The sequence below is a fragment of the Nicotiana tabacum genome, chromosome 17, assembly GCF_000715075.1.
Source record: "Nicotiana tabacum cultivar K326 chromosome 17, ASM71507v2, whole genome shotgun sequence".
Taxonomy (NCBI): Eukaryota; Viridiplantae; Streptophyta; class Magnoliopsida; order Solanales; family Solanaceae; genus Nicotiana; species Nicotiana tabacum.
The window spans coordinates 55,266,447-55,291,204 of NC_134096.1; positions in this window are offsets into that span (position 1 = coordinate 55,266,447).

Below are 24,758 nucleotides of genomic sequence, written 5' to 3' on the forward strand. Positions count from 1 at the left end.
CAGACAGACCCTCCCAGGTCCTCATAACCCTACGCGTTCGCGAAGGGTAAGCCCCCCAATACTCCGCGTTCGCGACCGTGTCCTCACATTCGCGAAGAACGATTCCGTGACAATCCTATTTTCCCCTTCGCATTCGCGAGAGTAGCTTCGCGATCGCGAAGCACAAAACACCAGATACCAGCAGACAGCTAAAACGAAAAATTTTCTAAGTTCAAAATGGTCTGTAGTCTATCCGAAGCTCACTCGAGCTCCTTGGGCTCCAAACCAAATATGCACACAAGTGTAATAACATCATACGAACTCCTTCGCGTGATTAAAATATCAAAATAACACATAGAACAACTAATCGGACATCAAAATGCATGAAATTTTCAAAGAAATTCAAGAACTTCCAAATTCACAATCGAACGTCTGAATCCTATCAAAACAATTTCGTTTTGCATCAAATTTTACAGACAAATTTTAAATAGTAAAATAGACCTATACCATGTCCCAGAACCAAAATGCGAACCCAGTAGCCATAAAGTCAACCTACGGTCAAACCTAAATATTTTTCAAACTGTCAAATTACTAGCTTTCGACAAATCAAGTCAGATTAAGTTAGAGACTTTCGAATTACATTCCGGGCATACGTCCAAGTGCAAAATCACGATACGGACCTACCGAGATCGTCAAAATATCGAACCGATGCCGTTTACATTAAATATTGACCTTAGTCGACTCAAGTTATTTTTAAAGCCGAAAATCATGTATTTTCACATAAAATCTTTCCGGAAAAAAGACACGGACAATGCACGCAAATAAAAAAAATATTAAACAGAGCTAATAGAGGTCTCAAAATACAGAAATAAGGTCTAGAATTCAAAATGTCCTATCGGTTCGTCACACTTAAATATTAGGGGATATTTACGTAGTATATCTCTTTTAAGAATTTATTGATATAAATAGCATAACTTTTAAAAATATTTCAATAATAGCAGTTTAAAAAAACAATTGTAGCATGTTTTAAAAAAACTTAAATCTAATAACAAACTAATTTAAAAATTAAATCCCAACAATTTAGGATAAAATCCCCTTTTCTCTCCCAAAAAAAAGAAAAGAAATGCCATTTCCTTCTCTCGTTTCTTTCGTAAAATTCCAATAATTTAGAATAGGTTTTTCCTCTCTTATCTCTCTTTCCAAACTAAATCATCGATTGAATGTTAGAATATCTTTTCTCTCTCTTCTCTGTCCTATGTAAACCTACTACACCATCAAATTAGGAATTCTAAACTAGGGATTGAACGCTCAACACCAGAAAAAAATATATTCTCATTTATTTTGATAGTATAAATACAATATAAGTAATTTTCTTAAAATACTCATAACTGTGATTAATTAAGCTACAAATGTTGAATTTTTTTTATGGGATGTTCATGGTGTGTTTAAGATATAAAATATTTATAACAGATATATATCATAAATATTAAAATCTTCAAGAAACAATATGTGCATATATCTAGTATAATGGTAGAATATTTACAGTATAAAACTTAATTACTCTAACTATATACTATATATATATATATATATATATATATATATATATATTAATATATTTATAAAATATTTACAGTATCAAAATTAATATACCTTGTATATACAATCATTAAGATTTTAAATATACAAACATGAAAGAAATCATAATCCAAAAACTATAAGATTAACCAAATATATGTTAAATAATATGTGTATTATCCAAAAAAGAAAAAAGGAAGGGAATGGATCGGGTTGGGAATTAAAGAAGCTTAGGAGATAAATAAGGAATAAATCTTTATGTTAAAAAGGTCCAAGATCTTCGACATATTGTTGGAATTTCGGTTTTGATTAGGATATTATATAGAAGAAATATTTTTGTCGTTATTGATTGATATATTAAGTGCTGCTATCAAGATATATAATATTTTTTTTAATAATTTTATTTATGTAAAGTGCCCAAATATCAACAGAAACTTTTTGGAACGTATAACTAAATGTATAAATTAGGGAGATTTGCACAAATAGGATCATTTGATAGCACCACTGAAATTTTGATCCCGTTAAAAAGAATATTTAAAAAATAGCCTTCGTCAAAATTTTAAACCCTAAAATATGATTAAATACATAATTAGAATTAAACCAAGAAACAAAATCTTTTTGGTTATTTTCTTTTAATGAGGTAACTAAAAAAAAACAGATTAAAGAAAACTTTAAGTAATAATTCTATAATATATAAAAATAATATAAATTATGCAATTAAGATAAACCAAGAAAATTAAAATCTTTTTTGATTATTTCCTTTAAAGGAAACTAATCAATAAATTGAGAAAAATCGTAAAAATTAATTAACATAATTAATTAGGAAAATTATTTAGGAATATAAATTGGCGGTAAAAAATGAGGTGATTACACTCTAAATTATACGAATTTGTAAAGAAAATTAACTATTCCCAAATGCGAAATTTTGTGACTACTTTCTTAGGTTTCATCTGAGAAATTAATAACGAAGAAATTTCATACAAACATTATTGGTTATTAGCAGTATAAAAAAAAAAGACAGACCGGATTCTACGGACTTAACGAATTAAAAGTTATCCAAGCTCTCATTTCACTAGGACTATATCCCTGAACTGAAATTATCATATTAATTTATATTAACTGACCTAACTCACGTACATCAATATATTTATCAATAGAAATGTATGTCACAATCCCAATTTTCCTCCGTAGGAAGTCGTGACGGCACCTAGTCTTTAAGACTAAGTAAGCTAAACACTTACTGAATTAATGGCAAAATTCCACTAACAACGATTAAATGTGAAATAGAAATTTCTATACAAAGCCAACAATTCCCAACATGATATACAACGTCCCAAAACTAGTAGTACAAGTCATAAGCTCTACTGAGTTCACTAGAAAATCTCTAAGTACGACTGTTCCGGAATAGAAATAAACTGTTAAAAAATGACTTCCGAAGGTGACTCCGAGGCCTGCGAACGCGACGACAGGTATACCTTGAAGTCTCCACAGCAATATCTGATCCACAATCTAATGATCAACAGACTCCGAAGTACCTGGATCTGCACAAAAATGTGCAGAAGTATAGTACGAGCACACCACGATCGGTATCCAATAAATATCAAGACTAACCTTGGTGGAGTAGTGACGAGGTAAGTCAAGACACTCACAAGACAAAATAACTTGTGCAGTTTAGAAGTATAAAGCTAATGATGGAAAGCAGAAATCAGTAAATGGCAACAAGAATCAACATGTGAAGTAAACAGTAAAATAATAAGAACACCGAGAAGTATCGTTGTAACCAAACAAGGAACACAAAGGACCACCAATTAATCAAGCTGTTCTAACACAAGTTTCACAACGAAATCACTCCGTGATACCTCATCCCATAGTCACAAATCACGGGTCTCAACCCACCATCATATACTCACGACATCTCGAATCACAACCGCACGGACAACTCACGTGCCAATATCTCAATCTCCCCGGCATGATCACATGCTCACATTTACAATCTGCCCATCGTGGTCACATGCTCAGAATCATAATCCGCCCAACATGGTCACAGGCTCACAATCACAATTCGTCAGGTATGGTCACATGCTCACAATCACAATCCGCCCGGCATGATCACATGTTCACAATCACAATTTGTCCTACATGGTCATAGTCTCAATAGCAACATGAAAACGGATAATACAAGAACACATGTGCATGATCAATAAATGTCAAGTGTCATACTCCTGAGCTAGTATAAGTGGCATGCTACGGTGTATGCATGTGCGAGTGTACTATTGTAGCCCAAGTCAACAAGTAATATAAAAAACATCAAGTAGCTCATCGAAACAACAAAACAAGTCACGTAATGTGTATGACATACACAAGGAAAAACATACCATGACACGAAAATCACCAACACAATGTCCCCAAGACATCACACATCATCTCTGACATTGCCACCATTATCTCTCCGATAGCCACCCGTAGCACTCCGCCCTAACAATATCATTTGTAACGATCTGACCGGTTATTTTGAGCCCTAATGCGTTGTTTGGTGGTTTGAGGCCTTGAGTAAATTCCCTTCATGTGTGATGACTTGTACGTGTGATTGGAATTGAATTTGGGGAAGTTCGGGGTTGATTCAGATGGAAAATTCTAAATTTGGAAGCTTAAGTTGGAAGAGTTGACTGAGGTTGACTTTTGAGTAAACAACCTCCGAATTGGTATTTGAAGGTTCCAATAGATTCATATGATGATTTAGGACTTGGGCGTGTGTTCGGGTTGAGTATCGGGTGACCCGGAAGCATTTCGACGCTTGTTATGGAAAGTTGGCATTTTGAAAGTTTAAGAATTTCCTTAAGTTTGGTTTGAAGTGGACTTTAGTGTTATCGATGTCGTTTGGGGTTCCAAGCCTTGGAATAGATTCTATCATGATTGTGACTTGTGCGTAAAATTTGGCGTCATTCCGGAATGTTTAAGTATAATTCGTTTAAAGAAGGTTTCGGTCGTCGATTCATAGTGTAGATGTTTTATGGTATGATTTGAGGCCTTGAGCATGTCCGTATTGTATTTTGGGATGTGTTGGTATATTTGAATGGGCTCCTGGGGGCCTCGGGGTTGAAACAGATTGAAAACAGATTGAAACTTGGAATTTAGGACATGTTGTTGTTGCTGCTGCTAAAGTCTGGTGTCATCGCACCTGCGGAAGGAGTGGCCATAGCTGCGGTCACGCAAGTGAGTAGGGGCCATCGCAGGTGCGAATTTTGTGGAGGAGGTATGAGAGTGCAGGTGCTAGGAAAATTCTGCACCTGTGAAGTCACAGATGCGGAGAAGAGATCGCAGAAACGGAATTCGGCCAAGAGGCCTAGGGCCGCAGAAGAGGACTTGGTCACACAGGTGCGTGAGCACAGAAAAGCTTGTTGTTCGCAGAAGCGGAAGCGCATATGCGCTATTTGGAGCCGCACATGCGATGGAGTTTTCGTAGGTGCGGAGCCGCAGAAGCGGCTAGTTGACCGTAGATGCAAAAATGTCACGACCCAAATGCACCCTCCGTAGCATGTCGTGATGGCACCTAGTCTCTAAGACTAGATAAGCCTAACAATTTGCGGAATATCATAATATAAAACTGAAGCCCAATTCTCAACACATGAAATAAATATAAAACTGCAAATCAATAATTATAACTCCCAACTCCTGGTGGAAATAAGTCACAAGCTTCTAAGAGAAAAAACTAAGTGCCTCTATACATCAAATCTAAAGAGAATAAGGGAAACAACATAATAAGGATAGAGGGGGACTCCGAGGTCTGCGGATGCTGGCAGATATACCTTGAAGTTTTCACGTGCGGTCTAATTCACTGGTATCTGGTCTGGTGGGAAGAACCTGGATCTGCATAAAAAGATGTGCAGAGTGTAGTATGAGTACACCACAACGGTACCCAGTAAGTGCCAAGCCTAACCTCAGTAGCGTAGTGACGAGGTCAAGTCAGGGCCCTACTGGTTTAAAAGAAAAGTAAGGCAGAAGATATAATAATATTTTGAAATGACTGAGAATTTAAACAACGAGAAGTTTCAGAAAATAACAGCACAACAAATAGAGGTAAACAACAGGGGCGCTCCCGAGGTACTACCTCGTAGTCCCAAATGTAAATATGCACGACAGGGGGGGATCTCCCGAGGTACCGCCTCATAGTCCCAAAGTAAATATGTAGTACAGGGGGATCTCCCGAGTTAGCGCCTCGTAGTCCTAAAGTAAATATGCACTATAGGGGGATCTCCCGAGGAACCGCCTCGTAGTCCCAAAGTAAATATGCAGTATAGGGGGATCTCCTGAGGAACCGCCTCATAGTACCAAAGTAAATATGCAGCAGATAACCGAAGGAACCACGAATTTACAACAAGAAATATTACAGTTAAAGATTTAATTCAAATCAAGGGAAGTAGGTAATTCAACTAAGCATGTTGTACAAATTGCAAGTAAGAGTTAAGGCACGTAGACATACGATACTTGGCTAATCATGATCACTACATAGGCTAAGTCAACTCACTTAAGGAATTTAAAAGAAAATAACTCAGCAAGAACCAAAATTTCCACAATTAGCCCGTGTACGCACTCGTTACTTCGCGTACACGGCGCTCACATATCATAAATTGTTACAACTGTACCAAATCCTAAGAGGAATTTTTCCCACACAAAGTTAGACAAGTCACTTACCTCAAATCTCGCTCAATCAGTCGATAAGGATGACTTTCCGTCGATTTTTCAACTTCGAATGGCACAAATCTAGCCAAAAGCAATTACATATCATGAATACAACTACAATAAATTAATTTAAATCATAAATCTACGACTTTAGCAAAGAATCAAAAAATCGCTCCAAAAGGTCAACCAGGGCCCACATCTCGAAATCGAGTAAAAGTCATAAAATACGAGCACCAATTCGATATCGAGTTCACCCATACCAAAACTACCAAAATCCGACACCAAGTCGCCACTCAAATCCCCAAATTAAACTCTCCAAATCCCTAGCCTCAAACTCCCAAATTCCACCTTAAACACACACAATCTAGGAGGAAAAATCAATGGCGAAACAAGGTTATTGATAAAAAATAAGTACAAGAGACTTACCTAACGAAATCCCTCGAAAATACTCTCAAAAATTGCCAAACCCGAGCTCAAAATGTCCAATAATGATAAAAATTCCGAACCCTTGAATTAATAGAGTCTGCCTAGTGTTTTCGCTTTTGCGGATCACTTGCCACATTTACGGTCCCGCTTTTGCAAAAAATGCACCGCATCTGCGGTTTTGCCCAGACTGCCTTGCCTCCGCTTCTGCGATCTCCTATCTGCTTATGCAAGAAGCAGTCCGCTTCTGCGGCTCCAGTGCACTTGCGACCTCCTTGTCCGCATCTGCGGTCTTGCAGATGCGGAATTGTCCTATCATCTATGACCTCTGCCCACACTGCTCCAGCTCGCTTCTGCGATCAATGTGCTGCTTCTGCAGGCTCGCACCTGCGGTCAATCTCTCGCAGGTGCGATTACACCAGAGCTGGTACCTTCAGCCATTTTCACAAGTCTAAATTTGATTCGTTAACCATCCGGAATCCACCCGAGGCCCCCAGGACCTCAACCAAAATTACCAACAAGTGCTAAAACATCATACGGACTTAGTTGAGCCTTTAGATCACATCAAACAATGCTAAAAACATGATTTGCATATCGATTCAAGCCTAATGAACTTTAAAACTTCAAACTTCTACATCCGACGCCGAAACCTATCAAATCAAGTCCGATTGACCTCAAAATTTGCACACAAGTCATAATTGATATTACGGACCTACTCCAACTCCTGGAATTGGAATCTGACCCCGATATCAGAAAGTTCACTCCCGGTCAAATTTCCCAAAAATTATCCAATTTTCGAACTTTCGTCAATAGATGCTAAAATGACCTACGTACCTCCAATTCAACATCCGAATACGCTACCAAGGCCGAAATCACCCTACAGAGCTATAGGAATCGTCAAAACTCCATTCCAGAGTCATCTTCACATAATTCAAACTATGGTCGATTTCTACGACTTAAACTTCCATTTTAGGGACTATGTTCCCCATTTCACTTTGAAACCAAAAACAAATCCTCTCGGCAAGTTACGTATGCACAAAATGAATTAGAGGGAGAAATAAATAGGGTTTTGGGGCTAATACTCTCAAAACAGCCGGCCGTGTCGTTATAGAAAATCGATGGGCAGTGGGGTGCTTTTAATCCAAGACTTAGCCCATTTCTCCCACATTTTCATTTGATTTGGGCAATTTTTGGAGATCTTCAAGAGGGGATTCTCATCATCAACTGCAAGGTAAGTACTTCCCACATATTGTAAGTTGATTTCAAGGATTTCATAAGGATTTAACATGGAGATTTGTGGAAAAACTATGGGATTTTGAAGAAAAACCAAGAATTGATAATATTTGGATTTTTACCACGAATTTGGAAGAAACATTAGTAATAAATTATATATTTGAGTTCGCAATGTTGTGGGTAATGTTTATCTTCAAAATATTTTTGGAATCCGGGCATGTCACGACCCATAATCCACTATAGGTCATGATGGCACCTAACGCCGACGTCAGGCAAGCCAACGACGATTTACCAATTTAACTACTCATTTTAGTATTTTGAAATTATAATTTTCCTTAATTGAACAGTATAAAATAGAATTTACAGAGTAAATAAAATGTTCAAGAACCACCATAATGAATAACCTCAAGGAAACCCCCAAAACCCGGTGTCACAAGTGCATGAGCATCAACTAGGAAATATAATGAAATACGACATCTGTTTGGAATACAAATTAGACATGAGAATATAAATAACTCTAATGGAGACTCTGCAGGCTACGGATCGTAACATAAAATGCAGCTCATGGTAAAGTCCCCGCAATAGCCGCGCCTCTGCGCCCAAAAGACCACCAGACGAATATGTATTTGCACGAAAAGTGCAGCAAGTGTAGCATGAGTACGTAAATCAATGCGTACCCAGTAAGTATCTAGCCTAACCCCAGAGAAGTAGTGACGAGGGGTGACAACAACACTTACTAGTGGTCCAATAAGACGGATGCAGTAAAAGTAAACAGGTGTGAGACAGAGTAAATAAGCGAAATAACAAGTATAATACGTGGTACAATTCTCCTCTCAGCAATAACTCAAACTCTCAGCTAGTAGCTACCCCCTCAATCAGAGTATATATATAGTGGACCTTACCAGATATGTCATCACAGTTCAATGAGGAAACACTCACAGATATGCTGGCTTCTTGCCAATTATTACGCACGACTTCATAAGAGTATCTTATAGAAATGCCGATTCCAAAACTTTTCGAAGATAAACTTTAACCATAACACCACAAACTCAAATATATAATTTATTCCTAATTCCACGTCTAATTTCGTGGTCAAAATCCAAAAATACCAAATTCTATATTTTCTACCAAAACCCCCCACAATTTCTACACTTTCTCATGCTTAAATCTACGTATAAATTATTTATTTAACTCACAATATGTGGGAATTACTTACCTTGACATAGCTGATGAAAATCTCTTCTTAAAGCTCCCCAACAATCGCCCAAATCATGTTAGAATATGAGGGAAATGAGCAAAACCCTGATTTTAAAACGATCTGCCCAGCCGACCATCCGCACATGCGAAACATTCATCGCAGGTGCGGTTCCCTCCAAGCCAGGTGAAATCCGCTTCTGCGGACCATTTTGCACTTCTGCGGTCCACCACGCGCTGCTGCGCCTCCGCACGTGCGGAGATCTCACTCTTCTGCGACCCCTGCTGCCCATCTCATTTTCCGCTTCTGCGGAGCACCTTTCGCATCTGCGGGCTCGCAGATGCATAAATACACTCGCATCTGCGGCCATCCTAGCTTAGTCCAAATGTCGCTTCTGCGGCCAACCTCGCAGGTGCGGTTACATCAGATGTCAGCTGCTTCAGCCTTCCTCCCAAGTCCAAACTCGATCCGTTTTCAATCCGATTCACACCCGAGGCCTCCGGGATCCCACCCAAACATACCAACACATCCCAAAGTACAGTACGAACTTAGTCGAAGCCTTAAACCTAGTCAAACAACATCAGAATTACAATCGACGGCCAAAAGCTTTCTTCCAACTTTCAAACCTTCAAACTTCGACGAATGCGTCCGATTCTTATCAAAACATTCTGGAATGACGCCAAACTTTGCGCGCAAGTCATAAATCACAATACGAACCTATTCCAAGGCTCGGAATCCCAAATGGACATCGATAACATTAAATCCACTTCAAGTCAAACTTAAGAATTTCTTAAACTTTTAAACTACCAACCTTCCATAATAAGTGCCTAAATGCTCCCGGGTGGTCCGATACTCAACCTGAAGATACGCCCAAGTCCGAAATCATCATACGAACTTATTAGAACCTTCAAATTACGATTCCGAGGTCGTTTACTCAAAAGTCAAACCTTAGTCAATTCTTCCAACTTAAAGCTTCCGAAATTAGAAATCTTTTTCCAAATAAACTCTGAACTTTACGAAATTTAATTCCGACCACACGTACAAGTCATAATACCTGAAGTGAAGCTACTTAAGGCCTCAAACCGCCGAACGACGCGCTAGTATTGGGTCATTACATTCTTCCCCACTTAAACATACGTTCGTCCTCGAACATGCTAAGGACTGCTCTGGAGTTGTCCAAAACCACTATGCAATACCTTGTGTGCCTACCCATTCCACCACAACCCAGTTGGGCCCTTTAGCTAGAACTGGACTGAAGGTCCTCCCTTTTATTTAGTCAATAAGCCTTAGAACCAAATTCCAACCTCCGAATTTCTCTACAATACCTAATTCTAACATACGGACACCGTAACAATCACCACACACCGCACCAAAACAGGATCGTACACCTTTTGCTGAATTCACACCATGCCCCGCATAATTCACATTCCCATAATAACATCCTCAAACCACAATAGCTGTAATTTCACAAATTCGATGCCCGCAATACATCTCATGACGTATATAAATTCTATTCCAACTCTCGTAATATTGCCACGACGAAAGAGACGTGTAGAAACTCATAACCACCTGCCGAATCAATAATTCATGGAGTGTCTCCCCCTGACAATAACCATTACCTCATTCTGAACCGAATAACGATATTTTTCTTTTTAATGTACCATATATAAATCTGATTGCACAAATTTCAGGTCCAATATATCGTCTCACCCAGTACAAGCCACTCAGGCAATAAGCCGCCTCAAACACTGACTTAGATCTCATATGATCCCATCCATGCGCCGACAAGCTCAACTCGAATATGACACATAAGGAGGAACGAACTATAGAAAAGAATTACCCAACCCATGTAACGAATAAAACGGATGAACATATGTTATGAACCCTTGTCAAAGGATGAGAAACAAAATATGCAGGAATAGATATAGGGAACCATACTCAACATAACACTATTGTGGCGTGCAACCCATTCCAAACATGATACCGTTGCGGCGTGCAACCCGATCCAAATAACGTACCCGTGACGGCGTGCCACCCGATCCACTCAAAACAATAAATAAAGGCATAACCCTCAAGCCAAAATGCTTCTACCTACGAAATAACGAATATCGGCCACAAGCACGCCAGGTGCAAAAATACAACTATGGGGAGACGGATGGCACAATATGCCACAAAACCCAAGCATGACTAAGGTGCGATAAATGACTTGCATCTCGAGAGCCATCATGCTCATATGACATCACAAGCTACACAGGACCCCAACACACGTGCGAATAATCAAGCCGTCCCAATCCGGCACAACCCCCCCACAGTTCACAACCAAAGGAATAGCGCGCCTTCCAGACATAAACTCTCACATTAACGATAGTACCAACAATCTCCGTACTCTGTTTCGATCTTTAACAATCAAGTGATAAGCATGTCAAACTCATACAATTTCACCGTGGGGTACGCTCCCACGACCTTCCGCTCAAGTAGCCAAGTCTGCACATCCATACCACCAACTGTACTACTTCTGTAAAGCAGATCAAGAATTCGCAATTCAATACACAATGCTCCTTCAACAGAACACCATTCCCAGGCAACACTAGGATAATGTCAGCTTACTCTGGACATCTAATTCTTCCCGGCTCATCCGAGCTCGTGACATTCTTGTCAACACCGAACTACAACCTTGGTCCTCAACTTTTAAATTCCCATACAACTCACTGCACCTATCATGCCGCTACGCGGGAATAAAAGAATCCATTATAACCCCTGAACTAGCAGTAGAATAAACACTTCATTCGCTAGAAATATTTCAATTAGCTCATTTCAAAAGGGCCAATGCAACACGCTACTGAATTCCCAGACCATAGAAAATACAAACCTCAAGTTGTGATCTAAACTGTCATAACTCTTCCGGAATCCATTTACACAACAAATCCACTTTAATCAAATACTCCCAAATCAATTAGGTCATGGTGGCTGTCAAGCTCGCATGTACAACCACAAACCACATGTATTACTTTACACAACGAAGAAATTGATCATTGCCACAACCATGCTGATTCAACAATTAGTAACCGACCCAACTTCTTTCAATTTACTCTTGACCTGACTTAGAAATATAATAACTCCATTCACAACATAATGAACTCACTCCGCACTCATCCCGAGTGACCCGAATTTTGAGACTACATCGCCTCAATACCCATGAATCATCTCATACCTCCTTACACGCATAATAACATCTTCAACTAGTACACCCACTCTGCAAGACCTTCCGTGAATCCGAAGTTATCTCTTCCCTTCCTCCAATACTGCACCGCATAGCCAGTGATAACATGGAACATTCCAAGTCCCATTCGTAACCCACTATGAAAACTCGATCCTTAACCACACAACAATCCCAAAATCCTTAGGCACTATATTTTTATTCTAGAACCCACTAAGACAGTTGTTGAGAGTCACCCACTCTGACCTGATCCCAAATATAACCAAACTTCAATGCTCTGCTAGTACATGAACACCCCCTCAAAGAGGCAACTTACTGAATTCCTTTCCTTGTACATTACATCCACATGAAGCAAAAACTTTGGGTCTTCCCGAAACCTGCACCTCAATCGATAAGGAGATGTATAGCACACATTCATCAAGTTCTTTGCTGAATTACCCCTGATGGGTCCTTTTATTAGTCATAAATAATCCACCAATGCATCGATAACCAGAAACTGCACAAGCAGACAACCACGCGATCCACTCGTAGATGGTGGGGCTTCCCTATTTAGTTTTAAGCCACCATCACATAATGTAGTGCCCACAACGATTCCTCCTTCTCATTTACCATGATCCCGTACAATTATCCCGCCAAATTTCTAGAAGTCTTTTGTTAAGCTTTTGATGAACATTCTGAATCATCAGTCACAATCACATATTCGACCTCTTACCGGGTAACAAGTAGTATTTTTCGTAGAAGCCTCATCAACTTCACGCAACCTCTAACCTGCTCATAGGAGATAACCCACATGTGGAATTTCTTATTGACCTCTTCCAACGATGCTGCACTGGGTACAACCACCACGAAATCAGTAAACTCTCCTGAGCCCAAGCTCACCCACAAACTGTACAAGTTCGTTCCTTCCCCATTAAAATCAACTAAAAGTGTGACAACACATCCCAAGCTCGAAGTCATGTAGCATCCGAAACGATAATCAAATCTTCATACCTCTCTTTATTTCAAGAAAACTCTTTTCTGCCATATTCAATCTTTTTCCGTACAATAACCACCATTCCAATTATAATCCATGGACCTAGTCACTTTCCACCATGCCTCCCAAATCACTCTAATCCTCCTCAAGGTACGTGGCTATCCTACCACATAATCCACATGCTACTCTGTCACTCCCACTTCGGTCAATCCATCTCCTTTAAGAAACTTCTCGACCTCTGTTTCTCATGCATGACCTGCTAGTAATTCATCTGACGTGAGACACCTCCCTCCATGTCCTTCCTCATACTTCGTCGCCCTAATGTTGCCTCAAATCAAATCCATACTTGTAGCACCGGAACTAAGGAATTGCTACCATCTCTAAACCTCCTAAAAGATCATCTTCCTCAAGCCATCAACATTAGAAATACCAATTCGATTCTGAACCACTGTACATTGCTTTCTCTCACAATAGCCCCTCAAGCACCATTTCACAACACCCTGTCCTGAAGGCAAAAATCAAGAAGACCATACCACTGGCGAACCTTAATGCATTCAAACAAGGATGACGACACCGCATCATAATAAAAATTCTCCCACGCTCGAAAATACCAAGTCTCGTTACTCCATCAACCAAAACTTGAACATCCATAGTCCTATTGTCTTTCTTTTGTTGGAATTAAATGTTGAACCTCTAAATCATGCACCGAAAAATCCTTCTTTCAAGTCATTCACTACCTTAACACATAAACGAGCACCTTACCATTACACCAACATTGTGCGATAATAATACATAGACATCGTAGAAATTCGTGCACAGTCTTGAAATCATAGAAAATACAGATACTGAGCTGGAACAAAAGAAAATCCTTCTGCAAGGCGACGATAATAGCCCACCCGAACACGCAGGGAAAAAAATACCCCACCACGTCTGTAGTACCACTACAACTCCTCGACACCCAATAGATAACAAGCGCTTCACATCGCATATGATTGGGTAGGAAGGAAATAAAGGCCCAAGCCTCAATAATATCAAACCGCACGATGAGGAAATGAAGAAGGGAAGTGCTCCTAACAACCTTGTAGCCTCTTGAAGATAAGTAGAGACGTGTCCATACCGATCCACAAGATTCTACTAGACTTGCTCATGACTCATGAGACCTAAGTGAACCTAACACTTTTATATCAAACAATCACGATCCAAAATCCATTATAGGTCGTGATGGCACCTAATGCCGCCGTCAGGCAAGCCAACAATGATTTACCAATTTAATTACTCATTTTAGTATTTTGAAATCATAATTATCCTTAATTGAACAATATAAAATAGAATTTAGTGAGTAAATAAAATATTTACACGAACCACCATAATGAATAACCTCAAGGAAACCCCCAAAACCCGGTGTCACAAGTGCATGGGCATCAACTAGGAAATATAATAAAATATAACATCTATATGGAATACAAATTAGACAGGAGAATATCAATAATTCTGATGGAGACTCTGCAGGCTGCGGATGGTAATATGAAATGCAGCTCACGATAAAGTCCCCGCAATAGTCGTGCCTCTGAGCCCAAAAGACCACTAGACGAATATGTAACTGCACGAAAAGTGCAGCAACTGTAGCATGAGTATGCAAATCAATGCATACCTAGTAAGTATCTAGCCTAACCCCAGAGAAGTAGTGACGAGGGGTCGACAACAAGACTTACTAGTGGTCCAATAAGACAAATGCAGTAGAAGTAAACAGGTGTGAGATAGAGTAAATAAGCGAAATAACAAGTATAATACGTGTTAAAATCCTCCTCTCAGCAATAAATCAAACTCTCAGCTAGTAGCTACCTCCTCAATCAGAGTATATATATAGTGGACCTTACCAGATAGGTCGTCACAGTTCAATCAGGAATAACTCACATATATCCTCGCTTCTTGCCAAATTATTACGCATGATTTCATAAGAGTATTTTATAGAAATGTCGAGGCGTACGATCCGATCCATCATAGCATTTACGAACCATAGATACATCTATTTTATTGCCGAGGCAAATAGCCCGCTCCCATGAGAGTGTGGTACAAAATTCTGCCGAGGCGTACGACCCGATCCATCATAGTGTGCGCCCTGCCGAGGGTTGAACGGCACAAACCATAAATGTATCTATCCTATCGAGGTGAACGGCCCGATCCCATTAGAATAGCAAGCTTGGACGGGTCCTTGACCCCACTCATAAGTAGACGTGTGAGTTATGTATATTAAGGGAAACCTTTTGGTGAAACACAATACGCGGAAGAATTTCATAAAAGGAGTACAATCATTTCGCGGCTAATCATGAAGCCCATCGAATCTTTACCATATCGTGTCTATCACTCTACATAAGTCTAGTCTCAAGTCGCAAAGTAAAATAAAGGGATTTAATAGGCAGGAGACAACTCAAGTAGTACAGCTATAGCATGGTGTGAACCTAAGTCTACCCGGACATAACATGAATCTAGCTACGTGCGGACTCTCGTCACCTTGTGCGTACTTAGCCCCCGCACTAAGTAGCACATAACAAGTACATCACCTAGGGGTAGTTTCCTATCATAGAGTTAGAAAGGAGACTTACCTCGCACTGAAGTTTCAAAACCAGCTCTGAAGCCTCTCTAACACCTCAAACCAATGCCCGTCGATCCAAAACTATTTAATCAAATGTGAAAACCAATCAAAATATATTTTAATACCCATAATCAATCATTTTAAACAATTCCCAACTCCGTTCGAAAAGTCGATAAAATCAACCCTCAGGCCCACGCGCCTTGATTCTGAATATTTTCGAAGATAAACTTTACCCATAACACCAGAATATCAAATATATAATTTATTCCTAATTTCATGACCAATTTCGGTCGTCAAAATCCAAAAATACCAAATTCTAGGTTTTCTACCAAAACCCCTACAAATTCTATAATTTATCATGCTTAAATCCACGTATAAATCATGTATTTAACACGCAATATGTGAGAATTACTTACCTTGACATAGATGATGAAAATATCTTCTTAAAGCTCCCCAACAATCAAACAAACCATGTGAGAAGATGAGGGAAATGAGCAAAACCCCAATTTTAAAACAATCTGCCCAGCCGACCTTCCGCACCTGCGAAAAATACATCGCAGGTGAGGTTCCTTCCAAGCCATGCGAAATCCACTTCTGCAGACCACTTTTCGCTTCTGAGGTCCACCACGCGCTCCTGTGCCCCCGCACGTGCGGTGATCTTCCGCTTCTGCGACCCCAACTGCCCATCTCGTTTTTTGCTTCTACGAAGCACCCTCATATCCGGCCATCCCAGCTTAGTCCAAATGTCGCTTCTGCGGCTAGAGTGCCACTTCTGCGGTTCCACACCTGCGGCCAAAACCTCGCAGGTGCGGTTACACCAAATGCCAGCTGCTTCAGCCTTCCTCCCAAGTCCAAACTCGATCCGTTTTAATCAGATTCGTACCCGAGGCCCCTGGGACCCCGTCCAAACATACCAATACATCCAAAATTACAGTACAAACTTAGTCGAAGCCTTAAACTACATCTAACAACATCAGAATTAAAAATCGATAGCCAAAACCTTCATTTCAACATTTCAACCTTCAAACTTCGACGAACGCGTCCGATTCTTATCAAAATATTCCGGAATGACGCCAAACTTTGCGCGCAAGTCATAAATCACAATACGAACCTATTCCAAGGTTTGGAATCCAAAACGGATATCAATAATATTAAAATTCACTTCAAGTCAAACTTAAGAATTTATTAAACTATTAAAATACCAACCTTCCATAATAAGCGTCAAAATGGTCCCAGGTAGTCCGATACTCATCCCAAATATACGCCCAAGTCCGAAATCATCATACGAACCTATTGGAACCTTTAAATTAAGATTCCGAGGTTGTTTACTCAAAAGTTAAACCTTAGTCAATTCTTCCAACTTATAGCTTCCAAAATTAGAAATTTCTTTCCAAATAAACTCTGAACTCCCCGAAATTCAATTCCGACCACACGTACAAGTCATAGTACCTGAAATGAAGCTACTCAAGGCCTCAAACTGCCGAACGACGTGCTAGAGCTCAAAATGACCGGTCGGATCGTTACATGGCACGTGGGCCCGAGGGTTGACTGTGTTGACTTTTCAAGTGAAGTTGGAAATTATTATAAATTGATTAATTATGAGTATTAGTGTATTTTTACTGATTTGCAAATTGTTTGACTAGTTTCGGATCGTTTGGCTTTAATTGAAGAGTTAGAGAGGCATTAGAGCCGGTTATGGAACTTCGTAGCGAGGTAGGTCTCTCTTCTAATCTTGTGAGGGGGAAACTACCTCCTAGGTGATGTAATTGTTATGTGCTACTAGTTGTGGGTACTACGTATGCACGAGGTGACGAGAGGTCGTATGTTGCTAAAGCATGTTTATGTCTCGGTAGACTTAGGACTTTATCATGTAATATTTGAATTGTTTGAACTTTATCACCTTGAGTTGTTGCCAAGATATTTGATAAACATAAAGGGGTATATTCACTATTATGCACGTGTATCAGGGTTGTATGCACGTGCATCGTGATTCAATAAGTTTCTTCCTTTCTTGTGGAGCAGTCCAAATACCTCGATAGTATAATTGATGCATCTATGGTTCGTGCCGCTCGACCCTCGACAGTGTACACATTATTCTGGATCGGGTCGTACGACCTCATCATAATCGTGCGTTATATTGCTAGCAGTCCGTTATTGATACCCAATTATTTCCTCATATATATATATATATATACTTTCAAAATAGTGCATATGCATCATCATTCAATTTACAATCATACACAAGTATTTTTCATAATCTTCCATGATTTTTAAAGACTTTAAATAAATTCATTTATGCATTTTATTATATTAATATCCAATAATTACCCTCCTAATTATTTTTATGATGATTTAATCATATAAACTTATCATTTATACCAATATGAGATTTTAAATATTTTCAATGCATTTCGTAAAATTACATTTGCATTTTTCAGGGCTAAATTGCATATTTTGCAATAATAGCCCATATGTACATATAATTACATTATTTATAAAAAAAATAACTTTTTATATTTTTATAATGTTAAATAATTGTTTTAATCATTTTCATGCACAAATGATATTTTTGTTATTTATTTATTACTTTTATAAATTATATATTTGAATCAAATTGGGTATTTGAATTCAAGCCCTAAATTCCTCCTAATTTCGGACCTGACTACCCAAACCTTGGCCCAATAACCTAAACGACCTAACCCAGTCCAAACTCAACCCAACACCTTCTCAAATCCCAGCCGTTGATAAAAATGATCAACGACTCACAAGCGACTCCCCCTTTCCTTATATCACTCAACCCTAAACCCTAACCCTACTCCCTCCAAACCCGCCGCCTCTCTATTCTCTCCTCTCTGAAAACCGTAACCCACCGTCTTTCTAAAAACCTCTCCGAATCTGCCTCAATCATGGAGTTTTCCATGATTTTCTTACCTTTTGTGTATTATACCACCATCTCCTATGATTCTATGTTACCTCTTAGTACTTGCCTAAACATGGCAAGTACTACACCTCAGAATTCGACCATTTCTTTTTGACTACTTGAATCTGGACATGTATCTCGTCCATATTCTTCACAACCATGGCTATATGAGTCCGATTAGCCGAGATTTCGGCCAATCTTCGACTTCTGCCAACTAGGGTTTGAATTCCCCTTTGTTTCATACCGATTCTTACTTGATATTTTTCCTTTTCTGTGTTTGACTACTCTTTTTCCTAATCTTTCCCTATTTTTTACTTTATTCTTTGCCTTAAATATGACTCCGAACGATTTTGGTATTTTTGATATTATTTGTGTGTTTCCCTGTTAATTTACCGAATCTCTAATTTATGCTCTAAAATCGCTTCTCATTGATTTTGGAATATTTTCTTTCTATCTTGTTTGAATCTAAATAATTTGTTTTCCATGTCTATGAGTTCGATTTCTACACTATATAAACCCTTCCCCCATTCCCTTTAGAGGACATTTTTGACTCACTATAGCCTCACTAGATCTAAAGCTTTACTCTGATATTGCATTCTATACTCTGCTTTTGGCCGGCCGAAAGCCAAGGCTATTTAGTTCCGAGATCTTGCTATTCAGAATATTGTGGACTTCTCTTATTTTATGCTTTTTTGCTTAACTGGTAAGTCACTTGACTTGTGCAATTTTATCCTTACGTGTCTTTGATTTGTATGTGTTCTTACTTCTGAATCCATGGTTCAATATGCTTATGAGTTATATTTAGGCACCGTTCTGTCAACTTTATATGCTTTTAGTCTCTTTAGCATTTAACTGTTCTTAATGCTACCAGTTCTGAAGTTATCTACTCCTAGCCTGATTAATCTAAACCTTCTTAAGGTTTATTTAGTTAATGAATTGACTTCTGAATGCTCATAAACATGTTTACTTACTTTGTCCTGAATCCCTATAGTGGATGCCTTACATTTGTGTTAGCCTGTGTTAAGACCTTCATTGTTAGTCATAATCTGCCTCTCTGCTATTGTATCACCTAACATGATCACTCGACCTCACACCCCTCTGGTGTTTGCTTGTGATTTGGAACAGTTGTCTCATCATGTTTGAATTGTTACTTTGCAATGTTAGGCTAAACCTTTGTTATAACCGGATCATCTTTAGCTAATTAGACCACTATGACAAAGCTTGAATGCCTATATCTGCTACTTGACATAATTTTACCTTTCACTATGTAGTAATAGTTTTGCATATGTGTCTTAATTTGTGATTGTAATCTCACCCCTTTCTATGATTATTTGACTCATCACAATACTTTCTTGTTTTCTTGGTAATAATACAAGGTTGTATACTTAGCATAATTCAACCATGTTTCAACCTGTTTTGCACCTGTGTACAACAATCTTTGTCAATACTACAAACATGTTCTTTTCTCAATTTCTTTTCAGCATATGACTGCTTTTGCGCTAAGCGTGGGACCTATTTCTCAGTTTACATTCAGCTTGCTTTTTAAAGTTCTGTGATTTATTCAACTTTTTGCTTTGTTTACTCAACTTTGTCGTGTCTGTTAAATCCCTCAATTCCTGTTTCTCAACTTTGGTCCCTTCTTTCACTTGTCACCTAAGCTCTTTGAATCCCATTCTTAGCCAGTTGAAAGCCAAGGCTACATAGGTTCTATCCTTTGACCTCCCTAGTGTGAGCACTGCTCAGGGTTCATTTGAGACCCTGACACACTAGGGCTTGGTCCCTAGTCTCTCCTCTGAATTATCTCTGTTAACCTCCCTATTGTGATCACTGCCCTGGGTTCTTGAAGCCCTTGGGAACTCTGACACACTAGGGACTTGGTTCTATATGCTCAACTCTATTTTATGCCCACTGGGTGAATCACTTAATTCCTGGCTGCCTTATGTCCACGAAGATGTAATTTTGGGCTGTTATGAGCCGTGAGAATGAAGGCTTGGCTTGGCTGGGTATATCTTTGGGCCTACTGTAGGCTCCCTATAGTTATTCTACTTTGTAATTTATTCCATTCATTCTGGTCTGTAATAATTCTTGTAATAACATTTTGGGGTATTAGTGAAATTGGGAAAGGGGTTTTATCTTACACTTGTATTGAAATGGGTAGAAATCCTGCGTATAGGTTCATTACTTTGCTCAAATGTGCATTAATAATCCTGCCTATAGGTTCTTTATTTGGTTCAAATATGTTCTGCTTTTACCTGTTAGAAACCATGCTTATAGGATACTGAATGATTAATATCTCAATGTGTGCATAGGATTCTGTTTACCTACGGTTTAATCTACAAATTAGATGCCATGCCTATAGGATCTAAAATCAGTTTTTAATTATAGAAATCATGCCTATAGGATATAAAATCAGTTTTAATTCTAGAAATCATGCCTATAGAGTCTGAATCCATTTTAATTATCACTTCTCATTGCTTTAAGAGTTTTCAACACTGTGCTAATTACCATTCTAGAAACCATGCCTATAGGACTCGATTAAGAAATTTTGAACATATTCCTGTGATTACCATTATTAGTAACTGCATGAATCACCTAGACATCATGCCTATAGGTTTTAATCCCTTATACCTGCAATTAGTAGGCAATTATGTCGGTTTTAGAAATTGTATTAAGAAAAAAGGCTTTTACGTATAAAATGTCTGCTAATTAAATTCAGTATCACATAGAGATCCTGCCTATTGGGTTGTTCAACCTTAACTTATTAAAATCTGCAATTGTCAATGCTAATCAGTTTGGCATGCATTTGATGTCTAAATATGGAGGGTAACTTGAGCCCATGCTTGTTTCTATTTGAAAGTCCTAACTATTTTTGTATGTCGCCTAGTTTTCTCCTTTTGAGCAACCTAAGTTAAGGTTTAGAACTACCCTGAAATAGAGGTTCAAATGCCTCCTGGACCCTAGGCATGGGACGGGTAGTGAACTCATAGAGTATGACGTAGAATTGACTAGAGCGCTTTAGGTAAACAACTTAAAGATGGTAATCGGGTAGCAGGAGATGATAGTCTGTGCCCGCTGAATAATATGAGTAACACCCCGTCTTGAGGGAGTTACGAAGTATTATTTATGTTGCATGGGGTGATCCTTTAGGCTAAAAAACTTAGGACCCCCCATTTCTATTTTAAAATAAATTGTTTATTTCATTTGTCAATTGTTTCATTTCTCTTAGACTAATTCACATGATTTGAGTTAAGCCGGGACCCACCGTTGTGGACCTCGAGGAGTGCCTAACACCTTTTCCTCGATATAATTTGAGCCCTTACCCGATCTTTAGTGACGCAAACTAGTAAACCCGAGTCATTTTCAATAGGTGCCCTAACGCACCTTAATCCGTTAGGTGGCGACTCTCTCTTTTAGTAACCCTTCCTTTTAAAAGAGTTGTCAATGTCGAAACCCGATTTCGCAAGAAAGAGGGGCGCGACAGCATGGCAACTCTGCTCGGGATATTCTTAGGCTCTTACCATAATGAACTCGGTATATGTGAATAAGTCTCCCTCGATAAGCGTGTCTTTATTATTTTATGCTCAAATTCACCGTTTATTTGCTAGATGCACACCCCCTTCCCTATTTTCCCTTTTACATGAATTTACATGCAACTTTTCGTTTAACCTTGTTCGCTGGCTTCAATCTTTATGTCTTTCCCAATCCCTACCCCTTTTTATCTCTTTACCATTTTTCCATTATACGGACTAACTCTTTCCTTGTTTTTCTTTCTTTTCTGTCTTTACATTTATTAAATACTGCATTTATCGCTTTACCTTGCAAAATACTTGATAACATGTTGTTTTATCTTTGCATAATTGCATGCTCTACATCATATTCCACTTGTGCGCAATTAATACCATAGAGGCACTTGATGAGTGTCCGCGCTCTTCCTATATCACCCTTTTAAATAAGAAAAGGCTTATTTACGGTAAAACTAGTCGATCAGCGGTGCAGTCGACGGTTCCATACTTTTCCCTCTCAAGTTGTCCACTTGAGGCTACCGGTCTAGACTCTTATAGAAAACCCCACTCTGATGTTAACTGTGCATGCATCATGTCCGAACCTAGTCCGGGTTAGAATGTTGTTCGCATAATAACTCTCTAAGGCAAGCCTTGTCCAAAACCCATTGGGATTTCCATAATCCAAACAGGGCACAATCATGATATGTTCATTATTTGGAGAAAACGTGTCGATATGCTAATCATTAATGTGTAAGTAGTCAAATCCGGAGGGGGAGAGGGCTAACTTTATTTATTTCGCAGAAATGAGGCACGAAGTCCCCAGGTTCGGCATGGTCCAAAGTATCTTATCTCTGTTGCTAGACTGGTGGGAAAATCTCTCTCCAAGCGACAAAAACCATGTAAAAAGAATTCTGGGAAATTTACCTTCTTTGCTGGACATTCAGCCAAACAATTTACTGATCGAGGACGCTACTATGTTCTGGGATGAAAAGAGGGCTGTTTTCCATTTTGGTAACATATAGATGACTCCCCTTCTCGAGGAAATAGGAGGTTTTGCTGGGCTACCTTGGGATAGCCCTAGTCTGCTGGTACTGGAAAATCATACTTCTAGGGGATTTCTGAAAATGATGGGTCTTAGAAAGAATGACGAGTTAGTCTGCCTGAAGAAGTCCTACATACCTTTCGACTTCCTCTAAAAGCTTTATGGGCACAACACATCCTACCGTATCTATCATGATAAGTTTGCCATTACTTCCCTGGGCTAGACTCATCATATGATAGTATTTCCAATTCAAGGAGACATGATTCACACTCATTTGGCTATGGTTACCAAGACCTTAATGGAAGGTATTGAGGGACAGACTTACACTATTGTCCCAATGATCGTGGCAGAGATAATTGAGTATTTCCAATTCAAGGAGACATGATTCACACTCATCAGGCATTTTGAGGGTTGTAATTTGTTACTACAAATATGGTTGTTGGAGCATCTTCAAAGAGGACAGTACCGTCAGGAATTTCCGCAGCGACCATGGAATGACCACATAGCCTTTCACCATCCAAAAAGAATGACTTTCATCCCGGACAGGTTTGCACAATCGGAAAACGTCGTGGATTGGGTACACTTCTTTAGCAATTTAACTGATGACAAGGTCCATTGGATGTTCGAGTGGTTCCCTACTAGCGAGTTCATCATTAGGTCCAAGGATGTTCCTCACTTAGTGCTGATCAGGTTGAGAGGTATCTAGCCTTATGCTCCTATCAGGGTCATGAGACAGGCTGGGAGAAAAAAAGTCATACCACGAGTTTCTAAGATGGTTCACTACAAAGCAGACTTTCAGGGTGTTGCCATTCCATTCAAGTGTGAGGCCTAACACATGTGGTATCTAAAGATTATTGTTGAAAAGGATACCATCGAACCAGATCGGTACCACGTCGGTCATGTATATTTCTACCTATCATGGTTGGATGATGACATAGCAGGAGAAGTCGAGCCAGGGATCGATCGAGGAAACATGGTCATAGACGATGCTGCTGAAGCATAAGTAAAATACAAGAGGTTGCGCAAGAGAATCCTTGAGTCTGAAGCCATACATTTGGAACAACACAAGATAGACATGGAATCAATCAATGAATGGAGGGAAGTTGCTACAAAATCAACAGAGAGGTTGGAGTACTTAGAGGAGGGTCTGATGGAACTTGAAGGGAAGATGAGGAAAAGGATCATGGATTGTGAGAATGTAGAGGGCAACTAAGGAAGACACCTAGCAAGGGCGTATCTGCTGCTGGACATGCGTGACCTGGGGAATCTGATCGATGGAGCCAAGAAGGCCAAGCTTGGAGAGGGTCCCTCCGGGACCAAATAGAATAGAATTTTTGTTTATTCACTTTTCTAGAGTCATTTTAGAAATTGATTGTAATAAGGCAAATTCCACTAGCAACTCTTTTAATTATTGTCATTTTA